General features: G+C 50.4%; 1 long non-coding RNA gene across 2 annotated transcripts in view; it reads left to right on the top strand.

The window, feature by feature from the left end:
- Positions 1-19,999, top strand: part of LOC127593929 (uncharacterized) — a 177,568-nt gene that overhangs the window by 116,832 nt on the left and 40,737 nt on the right. The window lies entirely within an intron of this gene.

The raw sequence follows: 19,999 nt of genomic DNA, 5'->3' as shown, positions 1-19,999 counted from the left end.
GACCCCCCCGGGCGTGGGGGGGGGCTGGTCTGACCCTCACACTTCATCGGCATCCACTAATCAATACGCGGGCATGTTTGAGCACGGGAGCCGCCCTCCATCCCCCCTTGCCCGTCAATACTGACACGCTACTCAGGGCCGAGCATCCATCAGACCGGCTGACATGTTTTGGAGCCGAGCACGGCGATCCATCAGGGGTTGACCGCTTACAAACCCGACCGCCTTGTGTCGATCGATACGTTTTCAAACACAAGCAGCGACCTCCATTCAAGGACCTCGGGGGTGGGGGTCGGGGGGCAAAAACAAAAACAACAACAACAACACGACAGCGATTTGCGAAATATTTTCTCATCTACAAACATGAATCTGGCTTGAACTCAAGATTTGAACCGCGAAAAAGCAATTCTTTGCCTCTCCGCTGTCGAACCCCACAAACACAGTTAAAAAAAAAAAAAAAAAAAAGAGGGGGGGGGGCGCGCCCCACATACACAGCTCATTACATCCACCCCTGCTGCCTGCTTGACAACTTAGCACCTTCAACTTACTTTCACACTTTTACAAACTTCTTAAGTGGCCGGCCTCCCGGCAGAGTGAAGAACAAGACGGGGGATTTGGGGGGGGGGGGGGTTGTTTGCCTCCGATCCACAGTATTTTATCGGTTCCGATGCACGCACGCGGGGCCAAATGGTGAAAAACTCGTTCCGGATGGTGGTGTCGTTGCGACTCCAGTCGACATCCATCACCCGGATCGGTATGTGTCCCTCAAGGGGACTTCGGCACTCAGCGGCCGCGGCAATAAAGTGGACCCATCAGTCAGGATTGGGAAGCAAATTCTGTGTGGCCCTACCGAGGGGGGGTGGGGGGGGTTCCGACGCGGTTGTGCCTGACGAAGGGCCCGTGGCAAAATATCGCAAAAGGCAAATCGTTTTCGAGAAAAGTGCCGTCCGCGTAGGGCGTGGCGCCACGGTCATAAATAACATCTGGATGATGCAGACTCGAGCGTTGCCCGAGAGGTTAAAGACACAAGAATGTGGCTGGGGGGACGGGGGGGTCATCAGTTCACTCCTCGCAGCGGGTGGGGAAAAGCGAAAAGCGCTTGGGTGGACAATTTAGGTCTGTTGAAGTAACGTCGTTGAAAATCCTGCTTGAAAATGGAATGACACGAGAGACCCCCCCCCCAAAAAAATCATACGGATTGGTTTTGGTCGTGACTAGCCCCGCGTACGACATTAAGAAGAATCCAAGGGCGGACCTTAAGGATGCCGCAAATTTAGGTCATCACTCCTCGCCGGTCCCCGAGTGCGCATTTCCCACATAATTCAAGGGTTGACAAATGGCCGAATTATCTGGGCGGGACAAGTCACGGCCGACTTGGCCGCAAGCTCCAGGTCGGAGGTAAAGACGTAAATCACGGCACCTGAGTTCGGCTTTAACGACGCGGCGGGCCCTCTCGGCGTGAGACGGCGTGTTCCAACAACGCGGGGGCGAAGAGTGCGCTTGTTTCGAGACCTCCCGTATGCCGCCGCGATATATCCGAGCGGAAATTTGGTGCAATGCGACTCATATCAGATACTGGTAGTAGTCACTCAAGCTAGGGAGGCCAAATGAAGTTGACAGAGATGCCCCCCCCCCACCCCGCCATCTCAGAAGTCAAGAATAACGGATTCTTCAAACATTATGACATTATTTAGGACAATTTGAAATTCTGGTTCAGACTTCAGCAAGGATCAAGCAAGTTTACGTGTTTGAATTTCGCGGGCCACATAAAATGATGTGGCAGGCCAGATCTGGCCCCCGGGCCTTGACTTTGACACCTGTGCTGTAAGGGGCCTCATCCACAAAAGCTGCGCTAAGCTATTATCTCTCGGCTCCCCTGGGCCACGCAGTCCAAGAGCAACCCGATACAATTTGCCAAAGTGGACACATTTAAAGCTCAGAACTATTTTTTTTGAAGGACACTGGATAATCAACTATAATTTCCTTTGAGCATTTTTTTTGGGGGGTGGGGGGGTGAGGAGAGGATCAGAAAAGTCCTTGACAAGATCCATCTTGATATTAATCACCTTGTCGTGAGATGACCCCAAGCGGTGCTTTTATGAAGGTCCGCAGGGGCCGTGGTGGAGGGGGGGTTATTTCTCTGCTTTAAGTATCCAAAATAAAAACTCCCTAAAATATCACCAGGCTCCCCTGAGGTTGGGTGAACTAGTGACCCTTGGGCCCCAAAGGTCAGGTGGCTAATTAGCCAGCACCTATGAGGTGCTGTGGAATGCTACGTAGCGAGGGGAAGAAAGCGCTGACAGTTTCCCCGGACTGGAACTATAAACACTGGAAGAAACTCGGGAGCAGGTGACAGCGGCGTGCGCTCATACACTCGAAAGGGAGCGCGCAGCATGTTCGAGTCCCGCCGCCCAATACCAAATGTTCATCCTCAGCCGGCTAGCATCTCCAGATGGAAGCGATGAAATCCAAATGCCACGAAATGGTCCGTGGCGAAGCAGCATCTCATCGGCTCTTCAAGGGCATAATGACAGACGATGACCACGCATTCCACTTGGGAACACCCCCCCCCCCTCCCTCCCGCCATTAGGTCCAATGGGATCTTTCATCTTGTACGTTTCTGCTCGCGGGCCAGGGGAGGGTTCTCCGTCTCTGTCGAAGCATTCCCAAGTACAGGAATCAATTCCAGGCCACCGTGACAAAGAATCCGGCGTGATTGATGCTAATTGCCCTTTGTGAGACGTCACGGCCACTCGGGACTTTTTTTTTTTTTCTCTTTACTCCTTTGTCAAGTCTTTCATGTGGAGCGACTAAAATGCGTCAAGCGGAGCGAAGGCATAATCTATTCGGCTCTAAACTTCGACAATGTGCGTATTTATGCTAATGACGCGTTGCCATTCATCGGGCTAATTCGAGCTGGTCGTCGCGGATTTTAATAAAAAGACTATTGTGAGAGTGTGTGGGGGGCGGGGCGACGAACAAGGAGCAAGGTACGTATAAGCGGAGGCGTTTGTGAATCAAACCAGATGTGTGCCCGTTCGGGGGCGCGTGCGTGCCCAACATGTGCGCACGAATGCTAAGATATACGACGTACGACGCGACAGGAAACAGCGGTCAGCGAAAATAAGCCACACCCATAAGACACCGTCTCGGGACTCAAACAACAAATACGTCAAGATGTGACGTTGCGAAAGACGCGGGTCAAAATCTCGAGAACCCCCCCCCCCACCCCCCTCCCGCCGCAGCTTTACATTGTACATTGTGCTCTGGAACAGCCACCCCCAGCCCTCCCTTGACAATCTGAACACGTCACCTTATGGATGCGGAGCAAACCGACTCTGTAGAGGGTCGTAAGACATCGAAGTGCTCTGGCATTGCTCAGAACGGCGTTTAGCCGGGAGACTCATTTCGCCGCAAATGCGGCACAAACATTTCCAGCAGAGCCAAATAAAACCATTCCAGGTGCACCGATGAACAGGACAGGACCCTTCTTTTTTTTTTTTTTTTTTTTTTAAACCGTGGGGGCCCAAGAGCTGTTAAAACAAAGAGTTCAGCCAGCCTTTGTAATCCTGGCACGGCTACTCTGAATGTCGACCGTCCATTTACACAAAAAACCAAATCTGCGTGGGTCTGCTTTGCATAATAACACTTGAGATCATAATGTGCGCACCATTAGCAATTGTCCTCAGCCAACTGAATGATGTTGTCTCTGCTCTAATGTGTTTTTTTTTCCAGTTCAGTTCAGAGAGAGAGAGAGAGAGAGGGGAGCTTTCTGTCCGAGGTTCATCAGTACCAATAAGCCGAAACCTGAGCTGGGGGGGGGGCACTTTCACGTATGGAAAGGTTTAGGTGAGCGGCAAGATGCCTGATGAGAACCACCTGGGTTGACTGAGGGGCAACTTCAGGCGGACGAATCAAAGCTCGGATCAATGATTGAGAATGAGGCGTTGCAAAATGGAGGGTCTCGGGAGGGGGCGGGGGCAGCCACCCAAATCCTACATAAGACAATCGGGTCTATGCTTTCCGACCAGGCCTAAAAGCAGGAAGATATAAATGGGATCAAACTAAAGATCCCGCCTAGTTGCTTTCCATTTCCTCCTTGTAGCAAAGCGGCAACCAATGAAAAAGCCTCCAAGGGAAATGAAACACACACTTAGGATTTGTTGAAAATGGCACCGCAGTAAGTCTGCCCCCCCTTTTTTTTTTTTTTTTTTTGCAGCACCGAGACAAGATGTCAAATTTTCCTCAAATTTGAATCCAACTCTGCACGCCGTTCGTGCGGTGGTACGAAACGTTCCGTCGCTGGATGTCCTGACAGCGGTTATCATGGGCGATAATGGGAGATTAACACCCTCCCATGAAAAAAAAAAAAAAAAAAAAAAAGCGCCGCATGTGACACGCAAAGTTAAAATAAGGGACAATGTTTTGGTATCATCCATCTGACTGTTTTTTTTTTTTTCCGTCAAAAATTTCCTACGATGGGTCACGCCTTGGTCCAATAGCAGCTGTGTAGTTTCCAAACTACGCGGAAATTGTGACGGTCACACGGAATCTCAGCGGTGCACAGATAGCTCATGAAAAAAATAAAACAAACCCCCCCCCACAAAAAAAAAACTCCAACTGTGCTCCCAGATGAGGTTGGGTACACAATGGAGTCAGTGGAGATGCGATTTAACGGGAAAGCAGCATGGCGGCGCTTTGGGCAGCCAGCTGTGATCTCACAAAGAAAACAAGAGCAGTATTATTCAAACCAGAGGAGCCTATTTTGCCCCCCCCCCCCCACATTTTTTTTCCTGTTCAATTCGGTTGGCACGTTTCGGCTTTCGCTTTATAGCAACTACCGTGCGTACGCGAAATCGCAGCAGCGACAATCATGGAGACATTTACTTCCACCCCCCCACTTTTTAGCCCCTGAAACAAAACGGCATTGATATCAAAATGGACCTCATCCATCTCTGTCTCGGGGGGCTCTTATTAATAAATACGGGCCGGGTACAGGCTGAGAGCGTCCAAGCGGAAAAGCGCATGTGCTTGCCAGAGATAAACTTTGGGAGGAATCCTGCGAAGCGCGGAGCTTTTTTTTCTTTTCTTTTTTTTTTTTTTTGCCGTTGCAAGGCGGGCGTTTGGTCGAAGACGCCGGGTTCCAAATGACACACTTTTTGCTGGCTCGGCAGCTTTTTTTTTGGAGTTGGCTTCATTTGGCTGCCTTGATTGCATCGGCCTTCTGTCCGCCCCGCAATCGATTCCCGGCCCAGGGCGATTTACCCCCCTGCCCCCCCCCCAATCGCCTCGCTTTTCCTCGCAATACCAGCCACTGAGACTTCCTCAACACCGCCTACCTGAATTTTCGGTGAGGTCAGCGGGTTTGCGAGCGGACAGTTTATCTTCAGTACAAGATGCATTGGGGGGTGGGGGAGGGGCTGTTTGACATTATGGCTTCGAAGTTCCGCCGCATGAGTAAAACAGAGCTGCCCGAAGGTCAGGACGAGGCGTTTAATCACTCTTTGAGTCCAATTAATGGGACTTGAAGTCCACCGAGGGAGCACTTTGCTGTAAGGTATCAGGGGGGTTCGACTTAAAGTGCCCAAACGCTCTGATCGTCTAATCCCAGGTGTAACTCTCGATCATAAAATATCCATTTTACTCACCGAATTGCCCCCCCAACCCCTTTCAAACGGCCAACACGCCGCGAAACTGATAGTGCTTGAAAAGCCCGACCAAAGTACAGACGACACGTCTTTACCTAACACGCGCGTCTTTGATCATGATCCATCCGACACTTATAATGAAGACGCGTCGGGGGCTGGTAATACACACCGTCTAACGGATTCCTGCGCTTTGGGGTCGGTCGTAGCCTTCCTTAGTTTACAGTCCCGTCATTCACAACGGACAAAAAAACAAAGGAAAACACGCAACCTGACGCGGAGGTTTTCCAAGTCCGCAACCTGACGCGGAGGTTTTCCAAGTCCGCAGACACGAGGGCGTGTCGGAAAAATAAAGACGGGAATGTCGGCGGTTTCATCGGTGCTGAAGCGCTCGAGACACTCCGACGGAAGAGTTTTGATTCTATTCGAGAGTTTCTGGCGTATCTTTGGGTTTGCAAATTGCTGGATGGGAGGAAGTGCAAAAAAAAAACGCTGATCCACTCATTTCCTTGAGGTCCGTGTCCGATAATTCAATCAAGGAGGACAACCCCCCCCGCCCCGACCCCTCCCAGATCAACTTTCTGTAACATTTACGCCGTAGTAAACGGCGTCCCCGCAAGGGTTAAAAGTTGACTGCCCTTAGCGTCTCTTTGCTTTTCGATTCCATAGAACCAGACGAGACAACGGTGACGTGTTGGCATCCTGAAGCTGTGCTCCAGCTGTGCCCAGAGAAGGAAACAGAGCGAATAATTTGAACCCCCGAAATCAACCCCCCCCCCCTCTCGTCCGTTCTTGCTACATGTACCTGCCCGGAGTTTATAAATCCACTTTTATCACGTGCTAGAATGTCATAAATCTCACGACGTACATGAAAGCGGGATCCCCCCTCCCTGCTGCCGACGCAGAGCCAAAAGCCATTTGGGATCGCATGAAAACCGGGCAGCGTCCAGATGAAGCGGTTTGCGAGCTCTCGGTTTTGTATTTGATCTGCGCTCCGATACAGTCCTGAGGTAAGCGCGAGCTGATGGCCTGGAACAGCTGCTATGTGCTCATTTCCATTTTTTCCGGATCATCGTTGGACAAACATACGAGCGGCGCTTCGTGTGGATTTCCGCGCCGCCGGCGCCGGCGTCCAGGGCGCGTTTCCATGAACGGCGAAACAAAAGGGACGGATGGAAAGACGGACGGACGAGGCATATGGTCACCCGATCGAACGATGCGGACGACGCACATCTGGAGCAGATGTGCCGAGAACGAGCCGCGTTCTCTCTCGACGTATGGTCATGAGATGGGGAAAGCAAATTTGATATCGCTGCCGTCGTACTTCATAAAAATAAATACGCGTCAACGGTACGGCCGACTGAGAAGGTGAAATGCGGCTCGGCGGAGTTCTCGAAAGACTCTTATTGGCCAGTGAGTTCTTGGCCCCGATTGCAACCCATCGTACTCTGGTTTTGGCAGTCTCTCTGTTTATATGAACTGACCCTTAAATCCTGTCCCAATCAAGCGGGCACCGGGGTACACACCGGCGGGTTCAAGGCTCAGATGGAGGTAAAGGTCCTTAAGGTCTTCAAGAGTCCAGACGACACACGTGTGAGGACCGCTAAGCACCAAGCGTCTTTCTGGCCAATACTACTAGCATGGCGCTGCACTGCATCGGATATTAGTTTCATCTTGTCATAATAAACCGGGTCGTATCTGGTGGGGGGGGGGTGGTTGAGTCTTCTGGGAGGCGCCGCCCTTCCTGAAATTCAATACCAAGTGCCCTAGGGCAAGTGCTATGAAAATGATGAGGGCAAGTTGGATCCAAAGAGTTGAGGTGACACAGCCGTATAGCGTGCGAGGGATCATAAAGTGAGTGTGGCAGCCTGACCCTCCCTCATCTGTTCTCTATAGCCGACCCCCTACCCACCCCTCATTAGGGAAATTCCTGCGGGAGCTGACGGACAGGTCAGGAAGAGGATCTCAGACCTCCGACGTCTGGACATCTGACGGGGTCCGTAATGGTCAGATGGGGAACTGACAAACACACAAAAAAAAAAGGGGGGGGGTGCTAATCCTGAGGCCCTGACCTCATGGCCCATGAGCCGATGAGCAGGGGAGGGAGGGGGCCTCTTGATCCTTGTAGCGAACTTTGGAGGAATCATTCGAAGGACAACCAGCTCGACACAATCTTGTTGGCGGCGCTTCGCGGCATTGAAAACTTGACGTGAACTTCATCGTGGCACCCACAAGGAATGAAGCCGAGGAGAATTTCACAGGCCACAGAGCGGTTTTCGCTGGATGAACTAAATCCTTCGAGAACCGCAAACAAAATACCTCATTTGCAATTCCCTGGTGCTCGTATTTCCGAACGCTGGCGATCCCCGATCCTCTTCGACTTCTCTCGCAACGTTTGTTTCGGCGGTGTTTACCGTCGGACGCTCACTACCTTCGGCAAAATTAATGAAAGGAAGACATTTGTAAATCCAAGTACTTCCGGAAGGGGGTCTGAAGTGACCTCGAATCAACCTCAACGTTCTTCAACAAAACAAGTCGACAGCCCGTCAATGAAAATGAACAGCTTTCACTCTCAATTACACTCACTTGACAGGAGAGCCGGGGGGGGGGGTTACGTGGCGGTTGCCCTGGGCCTTCACGGGACGGCACGGAGTCCTTTGACTTGTGGATTCGGAAATTTGGTGCCCCGCTTTGCCCTTCCTTAAATGTCTTCCCAAACCGGCAGATCGTCCGAAGCCTTTATTGGACGTAATTAAATGTGACGCGTTATTTGAAAGCCCTCCAATACAAAGCGCCTAATTCCACCGGGCTCCAAATAGTCTTATAAACATGTCCCGTTTTTCGACGTGAACAGATTTGACAGGCCATGCAGTAGCATAAGGCGGGCAGACGCCGCCGTGCGCGCCAGATGAAGAGAAAATAAGAGTCGTCCCTATTATAAAATCTAATCCTTCCTCTATTTTGCCTTGTCCCATATTCCCCAAACCTTTTCGCGAAGAATTTCAAGGGAAAACGGCATCCAGATGTGGGCCTGAGCCAGCCCGGCTCACGGTCCAGTCAGTCGCGGGGATGGCGACCGGGGAGGCCCCACGTGGTTCTCGGCACACGCCTCGTCGCACTAAATAAACTTGACCCTGCGCTGAACCGGACTCGTCAGCCTCTCCTTCAGGCAGGCCGCCGTGGGTCCATTGGCTCGATTCGGATCCCTTTTGGGTTGACCCCCCCCCCTTCCCCATTTAAGACTCAATCAGAATCCCTCGGAAGGTGTTGCTACACATTGACGGATGGCTACGACGACGCGACGAGGGGCTCCAACGCAGCTACGGAAAAGCAGTTCAAGCACGAAATTGGGTCTTTCCGAACAATATCCTGCGCACGATTGATGTCGACTACCCGGAGGACACTTCCTTTGGGTCGCACGTGCGAATTATACGCCTCGTCCGGGGGGACGGACTTATTCCGTAATGCCCGGGAGAACGGCGTCACGATACGACGACACGTGAATCGTGAATCGGAGGGTGTCGGCAAGCGATAAAGATTCATCAAACTTCAATGAAAGCGATTGTGTCCGAACAATACACACTTCAGAATAGTGAACTCGACGCAAGGGGAGCAGTGTAAACTGTTTGCGCTTCGCTGTGGCACACAAGAGAGTGTTTACATTCCCCCGTGGCTCATCCCTGACTGAGAGCGGTTAAACAGATCAGGGCCGTGAAATCGACAATGGCGCATCTGGATGCATGTCAGGGCTTTCTAAATTGAAAACCGCACAGATTTGGAAGGCTTCGCCCTAACCCTTCAACTAATCAGACCGGAGACTCGGGGGGGGGGGGGGGGGGGGGGTGCAGCGTGCGGTTTGCGCACAGGTAGTGGAGCAGAAACGAATCCTCCCCAAAAGTGGATTTGGACTCAGTCAAAGCGATATGGAGGCATCTGCCAGAAATCTGCGCTTGAAATGTTTCCCCGTTGCAATCTGTGGTGGAAATGAAACCTTGACGCTCACCGAGAGTTCATCCCAAGCACTTTGGATACGTTTGCGCTCCGATAAGAGACGAAAAACAGGAAACGGCCTGGCTTTTTAAGACCACCTATCATCGTGAATAAAACGGCGTCGGTCATTGCGACAAACAGAAAAGTGGAAGTCAAGGACAAAATGGTGCCCACTATGTCTCCTGAAGTAATTATGGTCTCGAAATAAGGAAGCAAGACCGCCAACTAATCAGCCTGAACCACTAATTGGCCCTACACACAAAGTCGTACTCCGATTCCAAGCGACCTATCAGCACCCTTGCTCCAAACCCGCAAACAATGTCTAGTGACCGTTGGACGTCATCGACAAATTAATTTACGCGCTTCCGGCAACGCAAGATATCTGAAACGCGGTAGGAGGCAGCACAGCGGCAAAAATCAAAGTCCGCCGGATACCGCGGAGTTGGTCGGGGTCCAGGAAGGCGTCATCGCGGCGCACATGATCTCGCCACGGGCCGAACCGCTGACATCAAGGAAATACTCGGCGCTGCGAAACACCAGATACGCCGCCCGTGGCTCTGCTTTCAGATTCCGTACGGATGCTTTGTGTTTTTGAAGCCTTGCCAGATGTCAACGATGCCGCCGGACGCCAACAACTGTTTGGTCGTCGCGAGTCAATGAAACGCGACGTGACATTTCATTGCCCTGGAAAGTATCCCTGAGGCTGACCGGAGACGTAGTCGTTTTCTTTCGTTAATTCCTTTGGAGCGGAAACAAAAAGACATAAAAATAAAACGAATCCAAAGAACTCAACGCGGGCCGAGGAATGGTGGGTGTGTTTCATGACAAGCTCTCGTATATCCGGAGCGATTAGGAGACGAGAAAGGTTCACTTTGGCCCAACATAGAACCGTGGGGTCCATGAATGCAACACCACCTGCTGCCTGGGATAATAATATTATTCGTTTCCCAGGCTCCATTGCTCACATTCAAATGCTTTAGTATTAATCTTAACGTGAGGGGGGCAGGGGGGTTGGGGGGGGTTCTGTTCCCCTCCATGTTCAAATTCTCAACAGTGGTTTTTTTTTGCCGGTACGAGTCAAAAGTCTTATCCCACGGGATGCAAATCCGCTAAAAACAAAAACGCTGTGGGGGCGCGCTGGCTTCTAAAACAGATACAGTTTTCGCTGACATGTCAGCACCTGTTTTCTGCAGGTCAGCAGGTGTTTGCTCCTCAAAAAACAAAACGAAACATAAAAAAACCTCCACTTTTCCCATGGGAAGGAAGGACAGTGACTTTACTGTCGAGTAAAAGTTCTGAACTTTGCCCCCCCTCAAGGCGTACAGGTGGCAAAGCAATCACTATAAAGCCTGGACGGAGTCAAGAGGTGACCCGGTTTCCCCTGGACCAACAGGGTCATTAGCACTTTTAGAGTAGAGTCCCAGCAGGGAGGGAGATCGGGACTTTGTGGGGGGTTTGATCTCGGTGAGAGTGTGTGAAGCCATGGGGGGGGGCAAACCCTCGTCCGTGGGGAAGGGCGCGAATGGTCGAGCGATCACAGAGATGCGAGAGGTCAGGCGGCTTTTTCATCTCCGTCGAAAACCAAGCGAGGCAACAAAGGACGGGCGCTGTGTTGAATGACGCCCGCTAGAGGACTAGCTTAACGCTAACCCCCCTTCCCCACGCTTATGTCCGCGGTTGCCGAAAGGAAATAACGGGGAGGGTGAAATCAAGCGGACTCGCTCTCCGCCGCGACGGTCGGATGGAAAAATTGGACGCTAAGCGCTGGATGCTAAACTGTCAGCGCTAATAGGCAGCGAGGGCGCTAGCACTGCGCGGCAGCTTCGGTCCGAGGGAGAACAGTCCAATGATCAGCACAGGGGAGCCAATTAAAACCAAAACTTTGGCAGCCAACTGCAATACTTAGCCCCCCCCCCCCCTTTCAGTGACACTGGAATCGCATCAGATCTATCAAGAGGTTGTTTGTTTTTGTTTTTTTCCCCCTTTCTGCAGAAACCTAGCCTTATCGATTCGCGGTCCCTTGCCGAATCACACAGAGCCTCCGCTTTAATTATTTCTCAGCGTCGGGAGAGTGCGCTTTTGTTGCGTCGAGACGGGAGCGAGCGCCGACATCGCCGATAAGACGAAGGAGAGCCTAATGACAAGGTCAGGCAGGTGGAGGAGGCGAGGCCGCGTTCGATTGGAACGGCGGCGCGTCTCGGCGAAGGTTGCTCGGCGCCGTCGCCTGCCGGGATCAAAAACAGAGGCTGCTTCTTCGTCAATTTTTGAATTGGTTGTTTTTCCCTCTCTAATTGGAGACTCAGACGAACGCGGAAGGTCACCGATGTGAACTTCCTCTTTTTATTCTTTGGAAAGCTTGAACTGTGCCATGTTTGTTGTTGCCGTTCCCTTTCCCTGGAGATGGCAGCATGTTTTTTTTGTGGGGGGGTTGTTTTTTTTTAACTGAGATAATCTGCCAGGTGTCCATATGCAAGTGATAAAACACATTGGCAACAAAACGTGTTATAAATAGAGTGCGAGTTATTTCTGTAAGGCGGTTGCTAATTAAATTTTATGCGATGAATCAAGTCTATCGGAAAAAAACAAAACTAAAACAAAAAAAGTGGGTTAGAGTATTGCTAAATGTCGCACCCGCGCTCTTTTAGCGCAGGTCTGAGAGCGCCGTGCGGACAGAGTCGTCTTTCCAGTTGTGGGGATTTCGGGCGGCTCGGGGTGAATTCCTTGCACCTCGTTTAAGGGGGTCGCCCCCCCTCCCCCCGTGCCCTTAAGCCCACAAATACTCGGGGGTCTACAGGTCATTTACTGTAGCAGCCCATGATGGCTGCGCACGGGCCAATGGGCCGTCACGGTCTAACTGGAAGGAGCCCCGTGCGATTCTTGAAACAAGAACCTGTTGTACTGGTTCGCGAACCACCCCCCAAACGCGGAACAACGGCACACACATGATCTTCTACCTCGTAGCCTCCAGTGGAACTTATCGCCCCCTGATGTTTCCCCCTTTCATGGAGATTTCAACGCAACTGTGGCCGCTGGCAGTCAAGAGAACAAAATGGCGCGTCGTCAACAAGACGGCTCGGGGAAAGGCCGTAATTAAACAACTCAAGCGCTGGTAATTACCCCAAGAGTGGCCCTAATTGCTCCATTCTTGGGGTGATTACAGCTCGCATGGGGAGGGCGGACCCACTGCAGAGCCCGGAAAGAAAGATGGTCGCATACAAAGGGACAAAAAGCTCATCTAATTCTCATTCCTGTCTGAACTGCAACATTGGAAGCGAGTGGATCCGAGTGCGACAACAATCGAGACCCGCACGCAACTTGAAATTCGGCAAAAAAACGATTTTGCACCGCTGCCAACGTTGCGGCGGGATCTATCAGACACAGATCAGCGCGTCTCCTCTCTGTCTCAGCACATTTGGGGAACAAGATGGCCGCCACCGCCATAATACATACATGCTAATTTATAATGCTAGCTTCTCGTTCCCTGAGGACATGCATGGAGCAAGTCTACCATTTCGATTCAGCAAAGAATGAAGTCACAATCTAAGAGAGTGCTTAAGAAATATAGGGAGTCTTTTTTTTGCGGGGGTGGGGGGGGATGGGCCAATTCTGGACCAAGTCTGAAAAGACGTTTAAAAACGTCTTTGGGAGTGAATGAGTTAACAAACGGTCGGTCGGAGTTTCTTCTGGAGAAAGGCTTCTGGAGTTTCATTTTGGTGAAGAGGAACTGAAAGCGGTCTTGCACCTTGCAGCCATTTGCAGCCACAATGGGGGGGGGGGGGGGTGCTGGGGGATTTGTGTTACCGCGACTGACACAACAACATCATTAGCATGCGCTTGGCATTATTTATACACCCACACTGCCGGATCAGAGAGCGACATCTGCTTTGTGTTGAGTGAGTCGGGGAGGCCATTTGATCCAAGGTGTCGAGCGCGGCTGATTGATACGGCGCACGGGCCCGGCGTCCCGGCGGTCGCATTAGCGCCTGCGCCTTCCGCGATAGAGTCGCACCTGCTATGCTACACTATGCAAGACGGCCACGGCAAGCCGGTACCGGACAACGTGAACTCACTTTTCACCTCAGTAGCGTTTTGAAGTGACTCGTGGAGTTTTTTTGTTGTCAGTCGATTTTCAATTTCAATTCTGTATCTTGACAGGGCTTAGCGTGCATACCGGATTGCGGTGTTGACAAAAGAAGTAATCCGCAACCTTTTAGGCGTCGACGCGATCAAAGACTATGAAGCAATGTTTATTCCGAGGGCTTGGATGAATTCCACGAGAAACAAGCCGCTAATGCAATTCCAAACATGTTGCTTGCATGTTTTCGATTAACTCATTCAATACCAATTGTGGACCAAGTCTGAAAAGACGTTTAAAAACGTCTTTGGGAGTGAATGAGTTAAGAAAAAAAACGGGACGATCGTTTCGGGGGTCTTAGCGGTCTCGTCACAGTTCGATTAAGACCGGTAACGGCGCCGCCATTGCCTTCATTCGTCCGTTGCGGGCAGTGAAGCTCGAGGTGATTAGTTAACGAAAAAGTCGAATCTTTGGCCACAATTGATCGGAGGGCTTGCCGCAAAGAGCGACGGATGGGCCTCAGAGAGCACCGGTCCGCTCGGATCCATTCTCATTTGGGCTCCGTTATCGATAGGCGGTCGATTGCGAGCCGCGGTTACTGTGCGGTTGTGTCCGAAAGCCACGTCGATATATGTGCAGTCATTAACACTCCAGTTAATGAAGTTGCTTGAACGGGCGGGTGAGTCTGGGTTTCCCATCGATGAAAAAATACAAATGATTGTGAGGTAGACTTGATATAATTGGCACATTCTTGTCAACCCCCCCCCCCCCCCCCCCCCCGGCCCCCATCACCACCACCACAAATGTGAAAACGTTTTACTTCACTCCGCGCCTCATAAAAGTCACCCCAGAGCGTCTGGGCATGAATTTGTAAAGCTGCGGCTCCTCCAAAACAAACCCGCCTTGTCGGAACGCTCCCGGGGAGAACGAGGAGAAGCTTGGCAGAGGAAACACGAGTACGGATGGCCAGAAAGGGAAAAAAAAAAACACAAAGCAAAGAGGGATGTCTGTGCATTTTTTTGTGTGTGTGTGTGTGTGATGAGAGGGTCAGCAACAGCGGGGGTCTCCAGTGGGAAAAATATCGGCAGCATTATGGAGTGCGGCTCAGCCTGCCATCGCTATTAATTCGAGGAAGAGCCTTGTCAGCATGCACAAAGAGGGAAAAAGACAAAATAACGAGACCAGCGACACAGAGAGGAGGAAGAGGCCAAGCCATGTATTGAAATGCGTATTTTACTTGGACTTGGAGTCCACCGCAGAGATTGTATTTTAATTTTATTTTTTTTTAAATGTCAACACACACGTCACCGCTTTATTTGGAATGTGCTCCGTTTTTGCGAGGTCTCAATGGCTTCATTTGACAGATCGGCCAAATCTTTTGACTAAAGTGCAGTTGACTGGCTTCACCACTTGGTAGAGCCAGACAAAAAAATTTAAGACCTTATTAATTTTGTTACTGGAGATTTGTTTGTATGTACATTAGACCCGAATTATTTTTTTTTTTTGGGTGGCATGGCAAAAACAGGGCCACTCATCCCTCTAAGTGCAAACTGGAGTTAATTTAGCGGCTATCCGGTACTGTTGTGTTGTCCCTTTAAGAAAGCGGCTACTTTAGAGCGCCTCATTGTCAGCTGTGAGTGCAAGCACATCATGCAGAGAAAGACTGCAGAGTGAGTTTTTTTTGACAGGCTTTAACCTGGCGTGGTTGCAAGCCAACAGCGTTTGAGAGCGAGGAGTACGGCTTGATTTTGCGTGCTTTTGATGCCTTGTTTGACACACTCCCAAAAAAATAATAATAAGAATGCATTTACAAAAATCATTGAAATGTCGCAGTGTGATGAACAACACTTCTCCGTCGAGTATCACCTTTAAAAGACATTTATTTTCACCTACGAGAGATTCACTGTGCAATCGGTGGTCCGGTGTAATAATTTCACGTGCACTTTGGCCATAAATAAAATCAGCTTAGGCTTGGTGCTAGCTAGCTTGTGGGATCAATAAATATCTTCCATGCAATGTTTTGCAGTTCAACTCACAACGGAGCGTGCTTTGTTGCTTTTTTTGGATCCTCGTTGACTTTATTGGAAATGAAACAGGCTTTGTTTTGTTTCTGGAGTGTGCCAACTCTATCGGCATGTTTAAAGGAATGCGTGGCCTTGAAAAGTTTTGGCTCTTCCAATTGTGCTTTCACCCCCATTTCTTTTTCACTGTGTTTGTGTCCAACTACGAGGGGGGTGACAGTGCAGAAATGAATTAACGATGCTGATAAAGCAGCTGGCGAGGCAATTGACAAGAACAGAAGAAGCGTGGAGGAGGAAGACAAAGAATATGCAAGAAAGCAAAAAAAAAAAAAATGTCGCCGAGATAAATCGATGAACGACTTTGGAGAAGAACAATGGGAGGAAATGCACAATAGCGAGAGGGGTGGGGGGGCACAAATGAGATGAAAACGCCATATCAGAGGCTGCGCTTCGTTTGGGTTCCGGTGAGGACACAATGGCGTCGAAGGCTATTGTGATGGGTGTGACCAAAGTTCAGGGGAGACTTTTGAGAAGCTGATCAATTTCATGACCCCAACCCTGAACTCCGGCGATGACTCAGTCCTTCCGTCTAAAACGACCCGTGAACAGCTGCGGGCGGGCATTTGACGTGGCCTGGCGGGATACCCGACGGGGCGGCGACGGCTCACTGGGGATGATTGACATATGACAAAAAGGGGGTCGGGGGGGGGGGGGGGGGGTCACTCTCCGCAAGTGGGATGAGTGACAAGTCGGGAGTCGCTAGGGTGACCTTCGCTTGGAAATGAACCTTTTTTTTTTAACCATGTTAACGGACAGGTTGTATTTTATCGACTGTCACAAAGCCACAAAGCCGAGTTTGACGATTACCGTGACTGTGTAAAATTGTTTCTTGTGGAGGATAAAGAATACATGCGTGGGAGTACTATCATCTGGTCTGATTGGTTGATGAACTTGAAAGGTTTTAAAACCACCGCGATGAAAGCTATTCATTAGCCTATCCGCCGTGTTTGTTAGCATTGAGCAAAGCAGCATTTAGTTCTTCGAAATTCATAAAATAAGTAGCTTTTTTAAAATTTTTATCTTATGTCATGTTTTGTTTGAAAGACAACTTCTGGCAAACCGCTATTTTTACCGTTCATTTGAAAACACCCGGAGAATTATGAGAAGCTCCGCAGGTAAAAAAGGGCAGGAAAAGATGGCCCCGAATTAGCCAGGGATGAACAATTAGCGGCGACGCAAGCGCTTTGAATCGAAAATATTCTGCACCGGAAGGATGATCGTAACGCCGCGGGGTTGCATAACGAGAGCGACAGAATTTTCTGCGGCAGGTTGGCGGATCACACAAGACGCTCAATTCTGACGCAAGGCCGCCATCAATCATTTCGACTGCGCGTCCGCGGCGCATCACGCCTCCCGCCTGTTTCTCCCTCTGTCGTCGCACAACAGCAGTTGGCCAGAGACGTGGACCATCTCGCTCGCCAAATGGAGGCGTGGATGAGCGAGACACACACACACATCCTCCACGGTCTCCATGGTGATTGTTTTTTGTGCTACACTGAAAGTCACGAAATGACGCTCATCAATCGGCGAAACGGCAACGAAGGGCCAAAGGCTGTCACGGGAGGAGGAAACAGCTTTGCGCGGCTAAAATAAACGCGCGATTATTTGCAGTGACGCCGCCTGAAAAAAACGTCAACGAGCCGCCACGCACAATCACGGAACGGCCGAGTAGACTTCTCAACAATTGGACAACCGAGGCCATCTAGTGGTCCGTACAAGATTCGCACGTCTTCGTTCCCTGACCAGGAAGGAGTAAAAGCCTGGCTTTCATTTCAGCAGGACAATGCCACAGAATTAGCGACACAAAATAGTAACATGCTGGCGTGCAGACACCCCGAAGACACAATAAGGGACTCAAACCACAGCTTCCGAATATTTCTCACCATGTCTGGTTCAGGGCGCTCGGTGGCAAGTTATAAATAAAAGAGACGTCAACAAGCGTCGACGTTCGCAAGGACGACGCCGGAAGTAACGGCGAGCACGCGAGGGCCATTCTTAGCGATCGCGCGACCGGCGCGGACGCTTTTCCAGTCAATGTCGCGTCTTGTTATTGTCTTTTCGGTTCACGGGAGAGTACGTTTCACAACGCTTCAAAATGCGAGGTTAACGGGCTTTTACAATCATCGCCCGCGATCTGACCCGGGCGACTACGAGGCAACATATGGCGCGCAGGAGTCAACTGAGACATTAGAACTCATGTTTACTGGATGGATCTCGAAGTGTCCGGACACACTTTGAGCAATCGCCAGTGTGGAAAAGGGGCTCCAGATGTAAGGAGCGTGGAAAAAGCCCCCACAGCTGCGCACCTTACTGCCTGCCACGCATCCACGCCGAAAAGTCGGCTGCGCACGCACGCACGCACAGCCCCGCGATATCCAATACGATGTTTACATCCACTACAAAGCTTCATACATTCAAGTATGCTTTGATAACACCCCGACGGTGCTGTAAAAGCGTCAATTACAAAATATTCCCTTTGTATAAACGCATCATATCGCATGCGGCCAAGACGGCGTATAAGGACGATCTAAAGCCTCGGCGAAGGAATGCGGAGATCTTGAACGACGACAGATGCCGACGCCGAAGGAAAAAGTCACGTTTGAGTGAAAGCGTATCGCGGTATGTAACAATTAGCGCCTAAATTCACTCTTGAGCCTGCTGGGTTAAAAAAGGAACCAAAGTGCGGTGAGAGAGCGAAGTTCAAATGTCGCCGCTGATGTGACTGTTTGTCAGACTGGGATTTGTCACATTAAATTTTGTACACACAAAAAAATAAATAGAATAAAACGCCCCCAAAATGGCGGACAGCATCAGCTGGTCAGCCTGCCCATATCCAACCTTCATCACGATCTGCTGCGTCAAAATAATCAACCCAACGTTGGGTATAAGTACCCCAAGCCACTCAAAATTCACTTTTTTGTTGTTGTTCCGATCTTTGTAAGCCCACAAAACAACTCGAAGTCAAGTGTTTACTCGTCTTCTCCAAAGCTGGGCGCTAAACCGAGCCCCTTCTTGTTTCGTTCTATGTGGTAAAACCACCTTCAAGTTCAAGGCAAGGTCATTTCAGACTTCTATCAGGGGGGGAGCAAAACTATTTCCCTTTGTGCTATCTTGCCTTGTCTTTTGATTTCCCTCCATTTTTTTTTAAAAGCCGTTTTAACAAATGAAACCAGTGTGTAAAAGCTGACAGTCTTCCAACCGCACATCCGCGTAATTTACACACGTAACGGCGCCCGAGCTCGCCGCTCTTGACGTGTCATTCCGCTTCTCGGCCCCCACATGAAAGGCCAACGCAACATCCATCACTGGTGGAAAAACCGCCGGACCAAAATCGGATCCCGGTGTGGATGTGGCTCGGCGATACCACATCCATCATTGTTTTACCTGCACGCTCAAGCATCACGACTGCACCTTTCCCCGCCCCCCCCCCCCCCAAGCCATCTGTTTGGTATCAATCAGTACCCTCGACATCCCCGTTGTCTTGAAACACTTTTCGCCATTTTGTTTGCGGCATACCTCCCGAACCGCAACATCCTGGACTCCGTGGGAACCCAGCGGGCACCCGTTGGTCCCGTTTCAACTTAAAAAGCTGTACATTATTGGCGGAGAGGCTTTCACGGCGGACATAAAAACAGTTTGTTTTTTCTTCACATCTAAGTGGATTTGGTGAGAAGCCAAAATGAGCGGCTCTCGGGCGACACTCACTTTTGACACTTCGGAGCTCGAGTGCGCCACTAATGAGGTGTTCTTTTGTTTCGATGCTGAAGAAATTCCTACTTTTTCTCCCCGTAATGAGCCCCCCCGCCCCCCTTTTGGAAGCAGAGGCCTCTTCGGGTGGCATGTGCAGGTAGAAATTCAATCGGAGACAGAAATGTGTCAACGATGCATTTTCTTTTTTTTTTTTTTTATTATTCGCAAATCAACAGTTCCCGGTGTGTGTTTTTAGAACTGTGGCGTGCTTTCGACAAAAACGCGGCATGGATCAAGAACGATATCGCACTTCCTGGTTACCTCAGCCGCTCCGCTGCGGCGCCAACAAGAAAATACGCAGTGGCTCTTCCGTGCCAAAAAAAAAGTAGAAGCATCTGATTTTATTCTCGACAGCAAGCCTTCAAATTATAAGCGTCGTCTGAGTACAGCGAGTGGCAGGCAAGCTCCCTCTAGTGGTATGTGAGAGAATCACTCAAATAAATATCCAACCACTGCAAACT

Source organism: Hippocampus zosterae, chromosome 21 (genome assembly GCF_025434085.1).
Source record: "Hippocampus zosterae strain Florida chromosome 21, ASM2543408v3, whole genome shotgun sequence".
In the NCBI taxonomy this organism is placed as follows: domain Eukaryota; kingdom Metazoa; phylum Chordata; class Actinopteri; order Syngnathiformes; family Syngnathidae; genus Hippocampus; species Hippocampus zosterae.
Note: the sequence above shows the minus strand (reverse complement) of the source record. Positions and strands in the feature narration are given on the sequence as shown.